Below are 6,015 nucleotides of genomic sequence, written 5' to 3' on the forward strand. Positions count from 1 at the left end.
ATTTTGCCGAGGAAATCAAGCAAATGCAACTTACAAATATGCTTTTCAAGCAAACAACTCATGATGTTGACATTATTGTTAATATAATTTATTTATAACAATTATATTCGAAAACCCACTAATCATTTATTTTTCTAAGATGCTTTGACATATATTTTCTAAAAAACGAAATTAATTGAACTATTCATTGACAGATAAAAAATAATAAGTGAAAAATGACTCATTTTGTCTCTTTGTTTGCTTACGTAATAAACAGAAAATAATACAAATTAAAAAATCTAATTCATACATACTCTTGTGCAACTATCGCTGATTATTTTCATTCAAGAAAATTGAAAATCGGTTAAGATTTGTAGGTTTTAGGTGATTTTGAATAGTAAATTCTTGATCCAGCCCACTGTGCCAAACAACTGCCTGAAATAAAATTTTAACAAATAAACAACCTTTAAAAGGGATTCCAAATGCAGGCTTGCTACAAAATCGTAATTTAAAAAATCCCTGTCTATTCTTAGACCAATTGTTAATTTTTTCTTAAATTAATAAAGGACGTTAATAAAGACAAGAATTGCATGCAAAATGATGAATTTTCGTTCCTACAAAAAAAATAAATTTTCAAACCGAAAACATGAATTTTTAACAAAAAGTTTTTCCAAACAGAATTGTTGATTTTTAAAGCCCAAATAACTAATTTTCTACAAGAAATTTTTGAATCAAAAGAAACTAATTTTAAACTAAAATATGAAGTTTCACCTAAATCGATTACTTTTATATCAAATGAGTCGAATTTTAAAGAAAAAGTGTTAAAAAAAATTAACCAATTCTTTCGGTAAAAATGTAACACCGTTTAAGACTGAAAGAATCTAAGATAATAGTTTATAATTATATGATTTCAATTTGTAAAATGGACAAATGATTTAATCACGACTTAAGAGCGTTAGAAATTAAATTCCTATTAATTAATTAATAATTGCGGATTCAAAATATTAGATACTTATTAATAACAAAGGTAATAAAAGCCAGTTATTGTCGATGAGTATTTTGTTTTTTAATGATTTGGACTCATAAATATTATACTAAAAAAATAGTTAATAAAAGAGAGTAGCTGTTTGCGCGAAAAAGTATTTTTGTGGATCTAACCTCAAAACTGTTTCAAATGCACAATGAAATGACTGTTGAGCACAAGTTCTTTTTTCTATTTTCACTACCTGTCACAAGATTTAAATTTAAATAACAAGGATTGTATACGCCGCGCCACACAACGCCACGAATTGAAATTATTTCTACCATTTTAAATAAATAACATCCGATCTATCTTGTCTTTTTCTACAGGCCAAAAATATTCAGAGCTATTCAACTTTTTTAGTACAAATAGGCTTTGGTTCAATTGATCCTTCGTGCAAATGAATACCTACCGATAGCGCAGTAGGCTTGGAGACCTGATTTCGTAGCCAAAAGTCAGACGAATAGATTATACATTCAAAGAATATTTTTTGTAGCAACATAAACTTAAAGAAAACATAAATTGGGAAAAAAATTGCACAAGAATTCTTAAAGGAAATCACTTCTCTTAAAAACGGTTTAAAAAAACAAGTATTTAATAAAAAATTTTTGTGCAAAATAATTGCACCAAAAGAGTTCAAACAAGAGAAATATGTTTTAAAATAACATTTTAAAACGGCTTATTAGAGACAGATACATAAAAATTGATAAAACTTTTTTTTTTAAACTACACAGGATCTAACATGTTTCGAGGTCTTTTAGGCGCTCTATTTTGGGGAAATTGTAATAGGAAACTAATAAGTAATATTTGTTTATCAGGTTAAAATTGTTTGAGAATTTATTATACCTGTAAAGAAATTGAAGATAAAATTTTGAACTTTACTTAAAATTTTACTCAAACAAACGTGATAGTTTATTTGACCCTTAATCGGTTTAAAATATATGATAAAATCCAAATCAAGAAAGGTTCATTTTCAATCTATGATAAAAGCTTTATTTTTGTAATTTTTTTCCAAAAAATGTATTTTTTTGTAAATATTATACTTAATCATATTGAAACAAAACTTAACATTTTTATCTTTCCATTTCGAAATATATTTTCTGATTTTAAAATACAACTTTCTGGTTCAAGGATAGAATGTATGCTGAAACAGATTCAAATGGCTACACCATAAAGTTGAAAAAAAAACGGCGACCACAGATTCATGGAAAGGAGATAGTAAAAGTAAATGTCAAAAAAATTCCTAAAAGTCTGTATTTCTAATAATTTCACAAGTTTATCAAATAAAATTTTCAACAATTTCTTAGGGATCAAACACATATATTATTTTAGTAATATTTTGCTTAAAGATCACTTTCTTCAAAAACATTAAAGGTTCTATTTATCAATATTATTTATAATAGTAGTGTAGTTTTATATATACAGTATATGTATTTGATGCATTTTATTGAGTCATTCAAAGATTCCGGAGTGGTTGGTGGAAGGGCGCACAATACTCCTGCCGAAAATAGGCAACTTAGCTGACCCGAAGTATTACAGGCCAATCACTTGTCTGAACACACTGTATAAGATATTCACAATTATCCTGAATGATAGGATTGTTCGGATAATTGAACCTGTGTAGCAAGAAATGTATGAACAACAAGGCTCAAAGAGAGGCGTCGCGGGATGTCGGGAGAACCTGCTCATCGATAGGTGTGTCAGCGAAGATGCAACATTCTACCAGCGTGTCTTATCGATGGCCTGGATTGATTACCGCAAAGCTTTCGATTTGACCTCCCATAGACTCATCATCTGACTTTTGGAAAGCTTAAAGGTTCATTCGCAAATCGTTAGGTGCGTAGAGAGATTGATGCCGCTTTGAAGAAACAGATTTACTATCTTATCTGGAAAAAATCATGTGACAACTAACAAGATCAACGTTTAGAGAGGTGTCTTTCAGGGCGACACCATGAGCCCACTCCTCTTTTGCCTTACATTATTTCCACTATAAATCAACCATGGTACAGCATCTGATAGCAAAATTTAGACCGCGACTTGATACCTCACATCAAAGATATTGCTGTGATGAACCCGTTTCCTCCTGATGTTCACGAACGTATCAAGGCGCGTTTAATATCCTGTTTTGCCGTTTCAGATGAGACGAGCCCTCGAAAACTTTTAAAGGGGGAAGTAATTTCCGAGGGTAAACCCTCCTTACATTTATCGCGATTGCGCGCTCTCGACGACGGTAGCTGCTCCGCGAAGGTATTGAGAAGCGTATTTCTAGAACAGCTTCCTGGAAGCGTTCGGGCCATCTTGCCAATAGCAAACGTTGAAGATCTTCAGGCTCTAGCAATTTTAGCCGACAAAGTTTCCGAAGCTTCAGGTCCCTCAACCTATGCATTTCGCATCCGCCAAGCAGGTGAACAACAACAACCAACACGGCAGCGGGCAATCGCGTTCTGCCTCCGCGTCTAGCCGTAATTCAACCATGGACCTGGATTTCCAAAACGCATAATGAAAAATCTCAGTCGAATAACTGAAGCAGCCTGGTCGATTGGAGACGGTCGATTCTAGCGCCTCAAGCTCCAAATGTCTTCATGTCCGCTGTAGTAATTCAGGCTCCTTTTTTTATTGACACGGGTGCGCACGTTATTCGGCCACAAGCGTCTCTGTATAAACTTCAACCTACGTAGGGATATCACTTAGTGTTTCGTTGTCGCAGCAATCCCTAGCCCTATTATAGGGCAGATTTGCTAGCACATGTCAAGTTAGTGCCTTATTTGCACCAATCCAGACTAGTAGATTCAGTCACGGGCTTAAGCGTTATTCTAACGTTTTATCTGACTATCCGGAACTAACATCCAATTCTCGACCAATCAGTACCCTCGTCGTTGATGTCAAACATCACATTATCACCAACGGACCGCCTCTCGTGAAGCGAGTCCGGAGTGTGCCCCCGAATAACCTGTCAGCAGCCAAACGAATTTTCCAAATTGTAATCAGCGACGGCATATACAGATCGTCTAACAGCCGAAGGGCATCGCCGATCCATTTGTTGAGAAAGAAGAGCGGCGACTCGAGAGTATGTGACGATTTTCGTCGACTAAATTGCGTCACCGTTCCCGATAAATAGCCGGTACCGCAAATATTCGTTTCGAATATACATACATACATATATATCCATGACTTTCAATTTGAGAAACGCGGGCCCAACGTTTCAGCCTTACATAAACTGCACGCTCGGAGATTTGCTTTTCGCATTCGCGTACATCCACGATATTCTCATTGCAAATTATTACCGTTGAGCTATTTCTCACGCAGTTGAGACGCACGCTCCGCATAACGAGTATCTACGCGACTCGCACAAGAACGACAACCGCGATATCCAATGGAACGACAGTTCTGAAGCTACGTTCGAACAGGTAAAAAAATATCTGACAAACGCGACTCTCTTAGCGCATCCATCATACAATGCCCAGAAACGATTGGTAAACAACGCCTTCAACTATGGCATAGGCACATCGTTAGAAAAGATGATCGATGGCGAATGGATGCCGCTAGCCTTTTTCTAACGAAAATTTTCGCCACTACAATGTTTTTACAACGCTTACGATCGCGAGCTTACTGCAATGTACGAAGCCGTTCGGCACTTCTGAGACTTTCTGGAAGGTCAGAACCTTACCATCGTAACGGATCATAAGCCGCTCCTCCAGATTATTAGACAACGCGCTGAAAAGGCATTTGCTCGCCAGCACAGACAGGTCTCATACATATCTCAGTTTGCAGCTGACGTCGCCTTCATTCCCGGTCCCGAAAAGCTTGTCACAGATTCGCTTTCACGTGTTGAAACCGTCTGCTTACCTACCTACGTCAGTCTGCTCAAATTAGCTCAAGCTCAAACGGACGACGCGTAAATAAAAAAACTAATTTCAGACTCAGAATGCTCTCTGAATTTTAAACAGATACAGTGGGTTACCGCTCATACCTCGCTATATTCCGATCTCACGGGCGAAGCCTCACGTTCATACATCCCACAATCACTCCGACGTCGTGTTTTCGACCTCTTCCACAATCTGGCTCATCCTGGCGCCCAGGTGAAAAGCAGGATTGTTTTTAAGCGCTATGTGTGGTCCTCAATGCGTCGTGTCCTTTCTAATTGTTGCAAGGAATGTTTAGCTTGCCAGCAGTCGAAGGTATCGCGTCACAACCATGTCATACCAGCTCATTTTACAGCGCCAGATGGACGATTCAAGCACGCTTCCCGAAAGCGATGGTTACAAATTTTGTCCCACCATCATTGATCGCTTTTCTCGATGTTCTGAGGCAATCCCTCTCAACGGAATCGAAGCAACAACTGTTTGCAGAGCCTTCCTAGACCAATGGGTAGCGCGTTGCGGTTCTCCCGAAACTTTGACCACCGAGTAAGGTAATTAATTTGAATATCGCTTTTTCACCGGGCTTTTGCAGCTCATGGGCTGTCACAGGAATCGCACCACAGCTTACCATCCCAATTCTAACAGCATGGTTGAGCGGTGGCGACTCACCCTAAAAGCCTCAATAATGTGACACGCCAACAAGAAATGGTCACGCTCTCTTTCAACAGTCCGACTTGGACTCCGCTCTAACGCGCTGGATGTGGGCGCATCGCCTATCGAATGTGTATACCGTACTGTTTTGCGTATCCAGGAAAATTCGATCTCTCGGAAGATTTTACAATAAACCCCCCAATTTTTCTCGAGGAGTTCCACGAACATATGCGTTCGGTCAAGCCTATCCGGGTAGAGCACAAACAAAAGGAAAAGTTTTCATGTATAAAAATGCATTTTTGAAGAAATTTTGTATGAGCATAGACATCTGTTGTGTTATTTGTGTGCATTTACAACGGTTCAAGATCAATTACTTTTCTGTAAATAAAATAATTAAAAGTACTTTCTTAAAAATAAACAGTTTGTACCGTGGCAATCCGTTGAATGCTAAATGCATGGTTGCCTGAAGCTTGTTACATGCATGACTTAATCACATTAATCAAA

General features: G+C 37.3%; 1 protein-coding gene across 4 annotated transcripts in view; it reads right to left on the reverse strand.

Annotated features, from left to right (window-relative positions):
* Positions 1-307: 307 nt before the first annotated feature.
* The window catches only part of LOC117173270, a 12,179-nt gene continuing 6,471 nt past the window's right edge, over positions 308-6,015 (reverse strand). For 2 of the 4 annotated variants that reach the window (XR_004467152.1, XR_004467149.1), the window contains exon 3: positions 2,835-2,886. The gene's annotated coding sequence lies outside the window, so the exon portion shown is untranslated. Of the gene's footprint in view, positions 415-2,831; positions 2,887-6,015 lie in introns of those variants that run through there. The other 2 variants (XR_004467150.1, XR_004467151.1) reach the window with 2 other exon arrangements.

Source organism: Belonocnema kinseyi, chromosome 5 (genome assembly GCF_010883055.1).
Source record: "Belonocnema kinseyi isolate 2016_QV_RU_SX_M_011 chromosome 5, B_treatae_v1, whole genome shotgun sequence".
Classification (NCBI taxonomy): Eukaryota; Metazoa; Arthropoda; class Insecta; order Hymenoptera; family Cynipidae; genus Belonocnema; species Belonocnema kinseyi.